The sequence below is a fragment of the Bombina bombina genome, chromosome 6 (genome assembly GCF_027579735.1).
Source record: "Bombina bombina isolate aBomBom1 chromosome 6, aBomBom1.pri, whole genome shotgun sequence".
NCBI classification, from domain to species: Eukaryota; Metazoa; Chordata; class Amphibia; order Anura; family Bombinatoridae; genus Bombina; species Bombina bombina.
Window position 1 is genome coordinate 620,187,814 of NC_069504.1, and position 12,423 is coordinate 620,200,236.

General features: G+C 33.2%; 1 protein-coding gene across 1 annotated transcript in view; it reads right to left on the reverse strand.

The window, feature by feature from the left end:
• Positions 1 to 8,150, reverse strand: part of CHD2 (chromodomain helicase DNA binding protein 2) — a 1,035,232-nt gene extending 1,027,082 nt beyond the window's left edge. Inside the window, exons 1-4 of the mRNA XM_053717628.1 lie at positions 7,498 to 8,150; positions 5,851 to 5,898; positions 5,638 to 5,707; positions 5,396 to 5,441 (exon numbers count right to left, since the gene is read on the reverse strand). The gene's annotated coding sequence lies outside the window, so the exon portion shown is untranslated. The remainder of the gene's footprint in view (positions 1 to 5,395; positions 5,442 to 5,637; positions 5,708 to 5,850; positions 5,899 to 7,497) is intronic.
• Between the last annotated feature and the right edge of the window lie 4,273 nt (positions 8,151 to 12,423).

The following is a 12,423-nucleotide window of genomic DNA, read 5'->3' on the forward strand; positions in this document are numbered from 1 at the left end:
CTGCAATTCCATTTCTAACAGGAACTAAAACCTTCATAATTTCAGAATGGAATTACAGGGAAAGCGAACAAAATAAATAATGAAAGTGTATTGCAGACTCATTGCAGATCATTTTATATTACCATCTCAAAGTGCTTAATGTCCCTGTAAGCTGTGTATATATTTAATTTAAGAAAAATGGGATTAGAGGTATATTTAACTTTTTATTAATCCAGAAATTAACTGTGCTTAAAAAGCTGAGTAAATAGCCAAAATGAGATTTCAAGAGATAAAGGTTGATTAATTAATAACAACAAAAGAAATAGAAAATATGGTTGAAAAATGTTGGTTGAAAATTTTTATTTGCTGGACTATAATACTGTAAACCCCCACCCCCACCCCCACCCCACTAACGTATCATAATATCTGTGATCTGAAAACTCAGCACAGAAATTCTGAAGTATAGGAATGGGAGACACTTTTACGTGAAACGCGTTATACATTCTTGTGTGCAGATTTTTTGTAATCGACTAATTGGAAAGAGGTACATTTGCATTACTTTGCAGAGTATCCCTAAAGGGACAGTTAAAGGGACATGAAACCCAAAAAAAATATTTTGTGATTCAGATAGAGAACACAATTTTAAACAACTTTCCAATTTACTTCTATTATTTAATGTGCTTCCTTATCTTGTTATCCTTTGCTGAACGTTTTATCTAGGCAAGCTCAGGAGCAGCAGAGAACCTAGGTTCTAGCTGTTGATTGGTGGCTGTATATATATATATATTGATTGTCATTGGCTCACCCATGTGTTCAGTTAGAAACCATTAGTGCATTGCTGCTCATTCAACAAATAATACCAAGAGAATGAAACAAATTAGATAATAGAAGTAAATTAGAATGTTTTTTTAAAATCGTGTTCTCTATCTAAATCATTGAAGAAAATATTTGGGTTTCATGTCCCTTTAACTCAGAGTTTCTATGATGCATATGAAAGAGCATTTTATTTGCATAAAATGTTATGCTTGTTTTTACTTTGAAGTTAAAGGGACATGCCACCCACATTTTTTCTTTTATGATTTAGAAAAAGAATGCAATTTTAAACATCTTTCTAATTTACTTATATTATCTAATTTGTTTTATTCTCTTGATATTCGTTGATGAAAAGCATATCTAGATATGCTCACTAGCTGCTGATTGGTTGCTGCACATAGAAGCCTCGTGTGATTGGCTCACCATGTGCATTGCTTTTTCTTCAACTAAGGATATTTAAAAAAATAAGCAAAATAAATAATGGAAGTAAATTGTAATGTTGTTTAAATTTCTATTCTCTATCTGAATCATGAAAGAAAGATTTTGGGTTTAGTGGCCCTTTAACAGGAAACATATGTTTGTGAACAACTGGCCCTTGACATTAAACATCTCTTGTTTTTGTATAATACTTATGCTTAGTCCCAGTCTCTTCTAGAGAGGCTAGAAAGCAAAACAATCTGTAATTTAAAGTTTTCAAAATGCTGCAAATTCCCCAAATCAGCTCATCTATTTGATTTGCAGCATTTGGAGGTAACAGCGTCTGGCCCCTCTAGGGAGCGTAAAGAAGCCCAATTTCTCACAAAGGGAATTTAACCCTTTAAGGACACAGCTTTCAGTTTGCTCAATTGTTTTATGACGGAAAAATTCCGTCATATGTCCTTAAGAGGTTAATGTTTAAGGTAATTTTTATACATATAAAATGGTGTATGTGTGTGTGTGTGTATGTGTGTATATATATATATATATATATATATATATATGTGTGTGTGTGTGTTTGTTCGATTAAATACTATTTTACAGAAGATCTGTACACAAGATTTTGTTGTACTGTCTAGGGACATGCCTTTGAAAAGTTTGTTAATCTCCTTTGCTGTAGTCAGTTGAGGATATACACAAAATAACTCATGCACTTGTCAAGCAATCACTGTGCTGAATGTTGTAGGTTCAGGATCTTGCAGGAACCACTCCAGCCCCTCTGGGGGCAGCAGAAAAAATGCAATTTTCAGATATAAATTACAATAAAAGGGGGCAAAATAAATAATGACAATGCAATGCAAAGTTATGCTAGACATAATGATGCATTTAAAGCAAAGATTAGCCTTAGAATAATATGTAGGTACTTTTGTTTTTACAGTGATATCAGTTGTTTAAATATTGTCAATAAAAGTGAAATGTTTAGTTTTAGTTGAAGGGACTGTAGGTTAAAATTAAATGTAAATAGATTGGATAGATCATGACGTTTTAAATGATGGTAAATTAAACACTCCAATATATTAATCTATATTATTTTGATACCTTGATTAAACATTTTTATTTTCATATGTGCTAAAGCAATACTTTTTTTTCATTATTATTGTATTTTTATAACCCCCTCTGGCAAGCCACAGCAAAAATATTTGTATTATTTTTTATTGAGGGGATGTTTTCACCTCTAAACCAATAGACAATTTATCCATACAGCACTTCCTTTTAAAAAAAAAAAAAAACAACTAACGATGAATAAAGGTAAGTATTAAAATAATATAGATTAAGAATAGGATTGTATTAGAGTGTTTAATTTACCATCACATTTAAACAACTTTCCAATATACTTCTATTATTATATATTATACTTAGTTTTCTTAGAATCCTAGGTGAGTTTGTGCATTTTAGACATCTGGCAGCAGTGTTTGCAACGGTGCTTAGAGCAATGTTATACGTAGTTGCGAACACTGCTCCTGTAAAATGCTAAAGACACATGCACACTCCTGAGCTCCTATCAGCCTATACCTAGGTTTACTCTTCAACAAAGGATACAAAGAGAAACAAAGCAAATTTAATAATAGATGTAAATTGAAAAGTTGTTTAAAATTACTAGATCTATCTGAATCATGAAAGTTAAAGTTTGACTTTACTGTCCCTTTAAGTTTTTATTATGTAATGGGCTACACCATGTTTGAAATAGTCTTCTATTTGTCTCTGTAAGACTGTGTGGAAACCCTTATAGATAAATCTGTGTTCCAAGCAGCTTTGTTTGGGAAATCTCTTGTATTGCCTGTTTTATATCTGTCCCTAATTTGGAAAGATTGATAAGAGGAAACTTAAATTAAAACATGGTTGTTCACATTACCCTATTTAAAAAAAAATAATCAGTGGAATATAGAAAAATAACACATTTCAGAATTAAATTACAAGGGAAACAGAAAAAAATAATAATGAAAGTATATTTCAAAGTTGTCATTTGTTTGTTTTTTAACTACACAAAATTAAACATTTTATATTAGAACACCATACTGTTTAATATCCCTTTAAAGAACAAAAATGTTATTACAAATATTAAAGTAAACCAAGTAAAATGTTAATTTTCTTTTTCCATAAAAGGTTATGTTAAAGCTAATTCATGCATGTTTGCATAACACTGATCCTGCTGTCTAATGGTGACAAACTATCAGGCCTAATTACTAACGTGCGAGCGGACATGATCCGATATTGTGGATCATGTCCGCCGCACATCGATGAATGCCGACAGCGTACACTGTCGGCATTTATCATTGCTCCAGCAGTTCTTGTGAACTGTTGGTGCAATACTGCCCCCTGCAGATTCGCGGCCAATCGGCCGCTAGCAGGGGGTGTCAATCAACCCGATCGTATTGGATCGGGTTGATTTCACGCGATGTCTGTCCGCCTCCTCAGAGCAGGCAGACAGGTTATGGAGCAGTGGTCTTTAGACCGCTGCTTCATAACTGTGTTTCTGGCGCTCGCCAGAAATACGGCTCTTCAAGTTCCATTCGGAGCTTGATAAATGGGCCCCTAAGCCTCAACAAGCCTGATAAGAAAACGCTTTGTTTTTCACAGTATCATCTGTTTCTTAAAATGCAAATGACTTTTTTTAAGATGTGCCAATACATTTATTTTTAATTATTGGCTTCATTAAAGAATGATTATTAACAAGATTAAAAAATAGTGGTAATCCCAAGTACAATAATTATTTTTGCATTTTTAGAAAGTAAAATGAGAAATACTAAAACTTACTTAAAATTTAAATATCTGAAACAAAGGTAAGGAAAAAAAAACATTTTTCAAGGCTTTAAAGGGAAAATGAACCAAAAACATTTGTCTAAAACATGAAACAGCACTATTTAGATGTTAAATCTAGATAAACGTATTTTAAAATGAACTGAAATGGCATGTTTGTACACAAATTTTCCATAAGGACGTGCTGCTCACTGGCTAAGCACTCTCACAACTATAATGGTGGCCACGGACACACCCCAGTAAGTTAAAACAAAAAAAATGTAAAGAATTTTCTTTTGTATATTCTAGCAGTGAACAATATCTTCCAATCTGACAGATGTATATCAATGAACAGGTACAAACAAAAATAAGCAATATGAAAGTAAAGTAAATGTTTTATATGCATTGATCCCCATTAATCCAACACACAGGGAACCCATGTGTTGTTTACTTGTTATGAAAAACCATTACCAGCACTCTAGAAAATTGTTCTTAAATAGGTCTAGCACCACATTTATGTTACAACATATGTGTTTATCTGTTGTATGTTAGACCTTAAAGAACATCATAATTCCAATACATTTTGCTTAGTTATACAATTATAATGCATTTTCTTATATTGCTTTCTCTTGTTTCTAAAATATCTGTTTTTCCCCTGATTTCCTTGGTTTTGGGTATATGTATTTGCCCTTGATAGAATTGAAAAAATAACAGTCTAAATGGAGCAAGTGTTTGTTCATAATGCTAAATATTTATCTCAGAATATATAATTTAACTATTAATATTACAATTGTTTAAACCACAGCAGTGACAACTAAAAATGTAATCTATGCTCTCTAATAGGGTACAGCATATAAAGTAGAGAAATCATGCATGGATGCTATATGTCTCCACAAGCAATTCTAAATATAAAAGTTGTATTCATTGTTGTATGGAGAGACTACTCTGGAAAGATAGAATCTCAAAAATCTGTCTTTTCATGTGTTATATTAGTCCAAAATTGTATCATTGTGCTGTGTAACACCAAATTAAATTAGCATCCTTAGTTTTCTGTTTTTTCTTGTTTTTTTTTTACAGACCAGAGCTTGACATCTCAGGAGCCTAGAAGCCACAACTCCTAGAAATATACCCCTAGCTCCAGGGCATTTCTTCTAAAAGATATAGTTTCCTTATCAATATTGCTGGATCTTAAACGTAATATAAAGCAATATAAAGTAATATAAAGTTGTAAATGTAAAAAGTATATCACTGCTCATTATATTGTGTATTTAATATTAGCCTCATTTTTTGTCTTCATGCTGAGTTTTTTTTTTTTTTTAAATATTCAAATGTATAATTTAAACAATGTAACTTTTATAAACTTGCTCTTTGTTGTTAGCTTAATACTTACTTAGAAAACCAGATATTTACAAAACCTTATTTTCAGTAACCAGCATCTGAAAAATGAACAAACATTTCCATTATTTATTATGTATTACAAAAACATATAATGCAAAAAACGATTTTTACAAAAGGTAACTATTTTTAAATATTTTCACAAATGAATAGTTATGTTCTAAAACTAGCATACACAGAAGCAAAATCACCTAAATTAATATATCTTATCATATATAAATTATAAAATTATCATACCTTTATGTATAAGCTGTATAGTCTCCTTTTTAAGAAGTCAGTTTCACATTGCAAATGCTTATCTTGAGTTCTGAAAATAAAATAAAATTATATTTCTCCAGTTCTGAAAATATGCATATTGTAAATAATAATTTTAAAGGGACAATATTGCATAATAGAGAAAATTGCAATAAAATATATGTATAATGATTACTAATAACCTAAAAAACATACCTCAATGATTTAGGAAATCAAGTAGATCATTAAGTCCTTGTCTTCCACCTAAAAAAAAAAAAAAAAAAAGAAGGAGCAACAGTCGTTAGCTGCTATATCACTAAATAGGAAAGAAAAAAGACTACATTTTTCAGAAATATTGCATTATATATATATATATATGTTATGATAGACAGTATGTGCAAAAAGAATAATGACGTATCAGCATATTATTTTATATTTTAATATCCACTACGCAACTATGCCGATATTTTTTTTTTATTTTTTTTTATTAACAAAACCTTGCAATTATATATGGGTTTTTTCATGCAATTATCACACACCAAAACCCCAGGACTATGTGATCAGAAATAGAATTTTGTTTACTAACTAATTTATAAAGATGTAGTAAAATAGATATATAGGTGTGTATAAAAATGTACGGTTATCTCGTTAATAGAAATTCTGAATGGCTTGTACAAAAATGTGTTCGTTCTTGCTTTATTTATTTTTGTTACATAATTTCACATTGTTTTTAGATCTCATTTGTTTTTAATATTTAAAAAGAAAGATGAGTTAAAAAAGTAATTCGCACTCTGGTATATAAAACTTAAAATATATTTTAGGCTTTTTTTTGTTTTGGATCATATGCCTGCATATTACTATTTATGTACAATACATTTTTAACATGTTTATAATTATATATTGGATATGAGATTGTTTTTAGTTTAGAATGAAGAATTTTTTTTTTGCATGTGTACATTAAATTGTGTTTTAAGCCATGGTCTATGAGCATAGAATGCTGTAAATCAGCAACCTTTATGCTAGTAATATATAATTACAAAGGAAAAATAAAATAAAATACTGACCAATAATAAAAAAAAACAGATTTTGTTAAATTCTTCATTTATATAGAAAGCAATTTACAAACTATGGCATAATGATCTCCTCCCATATATTGCAAGGGATACAAAATAAAAAGGTTACATTTCTAAATATATATTTGTGCATTATGGCAGATATATAGTTTTGATATTTTTTGTATCAAATTCCAGATTTTCAAAAGTTTCTTTTAATCAAATTTGGCTAGTTTCATTGACTTTCTAAATGACAAAACAGCATAATGCAGTTAAATATATCTTGCTAGTAAAGAGTTACAGGTTGACAACCACAGGTAAGAAAAAACAAAGTTTAAATACGTCAAACATTTAATAAATTAGAAAAATATAGTGACCACTATATGCTGTATTAAACAAAGACTTTACAAAAGTAAAACACTAAATACATGTGAATATTACATTGTCAAGATCAGTCATTTATTAATATGAAAAAAAATTAATTATTGTATTCATATTTTTATGAAAGTATAGGTAGTAATAAGTTATCAAATGCAGTGATGTATAATGAAAAGTTATTTGCAACCAAGATATAAGAATTCAACCAAACATGCACCACATGAACAAAAACAAGTAAAATAAAGATAAAAGTAGCCAAAACCCTTCATAATACTAAGGCACATTTATTATTTAATATCTACCATGTTTTAAGTAGATTTGATAGAAGGAATGAAGGATTTTGTGGCCAGATTTACCCTGCTATGTTTTTCAAGGACATTTGGCTGTTTTTTCTTCCCCATCCAAGGACAAAGAGAAAAGCAGTCATACTCACCAAGTCATTCTCCGCCATTACAGGGAGGATCTCTTGATATGGTCTTGGACCAGAGTTTACTATGTACTGGGAACTCAGCTGCCCTAAGCTAACTGTCACCCACTTTTAGGGAACTTTGAAGCCCCCATATAAACCCCAGTAAAACACCTGGTAGCCCCTGAAGTAGCACATTCTGTATCCCAAGCAGATTCTGTATTCCTCTTTCTTATGCAGAAGCATTCAGCTACAGACCCCTCCCCTGCCTCTGTTGTCTTTGTTCACTTAAGGTGGAATAGCACAGTTGCAGCATAGTAAATAAACTGTTGAAAATAAAAGCAATTTAGTAATAGAGCCACAATCTGTATATTAATCTGCAAGAATTATCTTATGTTTTCTCCCTGCAATTTTGTGTTTCCTTCTCCTCAATCTGTCATGTAATGTAGCTCTTTTCCTTATGAATTTTCTCCAACTCTAATCAGGTACAGACCTTTCACTCTACTTCCCCAGCAAAAGATTGTAATGCAGGTATCTCTGACATCCTCAGCTGTACTAGTCCTGCCTCAAGCTCTTCTTTAGCTGTACCCGCCATCTTATTACAGTATCTGCAACACCAACCTATGTGCTTCTGCACTTCTCAGTCCTTTGCAGATTCCTTATTACTGCATACAGTGCTAGGCAGTCGGCCTCTTAACCCTGTAGCAGTCAAAATGTGAAAAGCTACGCATGCGTTCTTCCTCTTTCTGGTTTTGAAGTAGTTAAAATATTTTTCTTACGTGAAGAGCTAAGCTCTCCTATTGGCTCCCTTTTCCTGTCTCTTCTGATTGGCTGTCAGACACCATTTTCTTGCCTAACTATTGCTGATCTGCCCGCTGTTTTTCTGTACTGCTCCAGGGCCATTTTGTTTCTCTTCTTTGTGAATGGCTGGTATGATCAGGGGGAGGAGTTTCTGAATGTTGTTACAGTTTCCCATCACACAGTACTACCACACAGATATAAGCTCTGGGCTAATATAATAGTCAGTGTTTAATGGATATTACAACAATTTTTTCTTTGTTTTAACAAAAAAGAAATTATTTAAAAATGAATTATTGGTTCTTGGGTTTTAAAAATAGATCTTCATGTTCTGAATAAACCAGTGCTTTACTTACAGAGGCTTTTCACTTATCCCCCTGAACCAATGAGATGAAGACCCTGAATGTGCAACTTTAGAGACCTTTTAACATTTTCATACTTTTACTAGCTTTTATTGTATATGTGGGATATATGTTTTAGTGCATTGTCCTTTTAACCATCCTCTTTATGTCTTTTATTAAATCACATTTTTCTACTCAAACCCTAAAATAAATAATCTAAAAACATATACAAGTTTTAGCATAAGAACAACAAGCTTTTGCAATTAAAGAATTAATGTGTGAAAATTGTTTGCATTCAATTTTTTAATAATGCTGGTAAGGCTTGATAGGTAAAATCCCCCCCACAATTCTGCAGATTCTATGCCCCCCCCCCATAACTTAAAGTCCTAGTTTCATGATTTAAATGAGCAGTTATAACAAAAATATACACTCACTGGCCACTTTATTAGGTACACATTGCTAGTACCGGGTTGGACCCCCTTTTGCCTTCAGAACTACCTTAATTCTTCATGGCATAGATTCAACAAGGTGTTGGAAACATTCCTCAGAGATTTTGGTCCATATTGACATGAAAGCATCACGCAGTTGCTACAGAATTGTCGGCTGCACATCCATGATGCGTATCTCTCGTTCCACCACATCCCAAATGTGCTCTATTGGATTGAGATCTGGTGAATGTGGAGGCCATTGGAGTTTAGTGAACTCATTGTCATGTTCAAGAAACCAGTTTGAGATGATTTGAGCTTTGTGACATGGTGCAGCCATCAGAAGATGGGTACACTGTAGTCATAAAGGGATGGACATGGTCAGCAACAATACTCAGGTAGGTCGTGGCGTTTAAATGATGCTCAATTGATACTAAGGGGCCCAAAGGGTGCCAAGAAAATATCCCCCACACCATTACACCACCACCAGCCATACAAGACAGGATGGATCCATGCTTTCATTTTGTTTACGACAAATTCTGACCCTACCATCTGAATGTCACAGCTGAAATCGAGACTCATCAGACCATGTATTTTGCATACCTTGGCTGTAACGAGGTATTTGAGTTACTGTTGCCCTTCTATCATCTCAAACCAGTCTGCCCATTCTCCTCTGACATAAACAAGGCATTGTTGTCCACACAACTGCCGCTCACTGGATATTTTCTCTTTTTTCGGACCATTCTCTGTAAACCCTAGAGATGGTTGTGCATGAAAATCCCAGTAGATCAGCAGTTTTTTAAATACTCAGACCAGCCTGTCTGGCACCAAGAACCATGCCACGTTCAAAGTCACTTAAATCCCCCTTCTTGCCCATTCTGATGCTCGGTTTAAACTTCAGCAAGTCATCTTTACCACGTCTAGATGCCTAAATGCATTGAGCTGCTGCTATGTGATTGGCTGATTAGCAATTGTGTTACCAAACATTTGAACAGGTGTACCTAATAAAGTGGCCTGTGAGTGTATGTTTTATGTTATCACATTACATTCTTTTTCTGTGTTTTTATCTATAGAACTATTTTCTAAATATGCCTAGAGGCTAAACATAGATCCTTGGAAGTACAGGCTTCATCAGTGGGCAGAGGAAACAAGATATATAGGTATGCTATTTCTTTCATGTAATTGGCAAGAATCCATGAGCTAGTGACGTATGGGATATACATTCCTACCAGGAGGGGCAAATTTTCCCAAACCTCAAAATGCCTATAAAAACACCCCCCACCACACCCACAATTCAGTTTTACAAACTTTGCCTCCTATGGAGGTGGTGAAGTAAGTTTGTGCTAGATTTCTACGTTGATATGCGCTTCTCAGCATGCTGAAGCCTGGTTCCTCTCAGAGTGCAGTGAATGACAGAGGGATGTGAGGGAGTATTACCTATTGAATACAATGGTCATCTATTTCATAGGTTCTCTGTTATCGGTCGTAGAGATCCATCTCCTACCTCCCTTTTCAGATCGACGATATACTCTTATATACCATTACCTCTACTGATTCTCGTTTCAGTACTGGTTTGGCTATCTACTTTATGTAGATGAGTGTCTTTTGGTAAGTATGTTTTCCTTTTATTTTAAGATACTCTCAGCTATGGTTTGGCACTTTATATGTAAAGTTCTAAATATAATATTTGTAATTATATTTGCCATGATTCAGGTTAATCAGTATATTTCCTTCTTACAGACTGTCAGTTTCATTTTGGGAAATGCATAGATAAAAAAAATAAAAAAAATTTTACCTGAAAATTTTTCAAATTGACTCTCTTTTCTAAATTGCGGGCTGTTAGGCTCGCTGGAGCGCAAAATGCTATAATTTATTGTGTCATTCTTGGCGCGAGACTTTTTTGGCGCAAGAATTACATTTGTTGATGTAATTTAGTCATTTCCGGCGTCTTAATTGTCGCCGAGAGTTTTCATGTAGTTGCATCATCTATGACGCTCGTGTTTGTTGCAGACGTTCTTGGCGCCAAAAAATATTTTGTCAGTTGTGGGCGTCATACTTGACGCCTGATTTTTGACATTAAGTCCTTATTTAATTTTGCTTCTGGTTTCCAGAGGCTTATTTTGTTTGCATTTTTTTCCATTCCTGAAACTGTCATATAAGGAAATTGATAATTTTGCTTTATATGTTATTTTTTCTATTACATATTGCAAGATGTCTCAATCTGACCCTGTCTCAGAATCTACTACTGGAATCCTGCTGCCTGATGTCGGTTCTACCAAAGCTAAGTGCATTTGTTGTAAACTTGTGGTAACTGTTCCTCCGGCTGTAGTTTGTGTTAGTTGTCATGATAAACTTTCAAATGCAGACAATATTTCCATTAGTAGTAATCCATTACCTGTTGTTGTTCCTTCAACGTCTAATGTTCAGGATATTCCTGTTAATGTGAGAGAATTTGTTTCTAATTCCATTCAGAAGGCTTTGTCTGTCATATCACCTTCTAATAAACGTAAAAGGTCTTTTAAAACTTCTCATAAATTTGATGAATTTTTAAATGACCGACAGCATTCTGATTTATCTATCTCTGATGAGGATCTATCTGGTTCAGAAGATTCTACCTCAGATATTGACACTGACAAATCCTCATACTTATTTAAAATGGAGTATATTCGTTCCTTATTAAAAGAGGTGTTGAATGCATTAGATATGGAGGAGACTAGTCCTCTTGATATTAAAACCAGTAAACGTTTAAATTCGTTTTTTAAACCTTGTGTAGTTATTCCAGAGGTTTTTACAGTTCCTGATGCTATTTCAGATGTAATTTCTAGGGAATGGAATAGACTGGGTACTTCTTTTACTCCTTCTTCAAGGTTTAAGAAACTGTATCCTTTGCCGACTGATATATTGGAGTTTTGGGAAAAGATCCCCAAAGTTGATGGGGCCATCTCTACTCTTGCTAAACGTACTACTATTCCTATGGCAGATAGTACTTCTTTTAAAGATCCTTTAGATAGGAAACTTGAATCTTTTCTAAGGAAGGCTTATTTATGTTCAGGTCATCTTCTTAGGCCTGCTATTTCTTTGGCTGATGTTGCTGCTGCTTCAAACTTTTTTGGTTGGAAACTTTAGCACAAGTACCAGATCATAATGTGTATAGCATTGTTAAGCTAATTCAACATGTTAATAATTTAATTTGTGATGCCATTTTTGATATCATTAGAATTGATGTCAGATATATGTCTTTAGCTATATTAGCTAGAAGAGCTTTATGGCTTAAATCTTGGAATGCTGATATGACTTCTAAATCAACGTTGCTATCTCTCTCTTTCCAAGGTAATAAATTATTTGGTTCTCAGTTGGATTCTATTATTTCAATTGTCACTGGGGGGAAG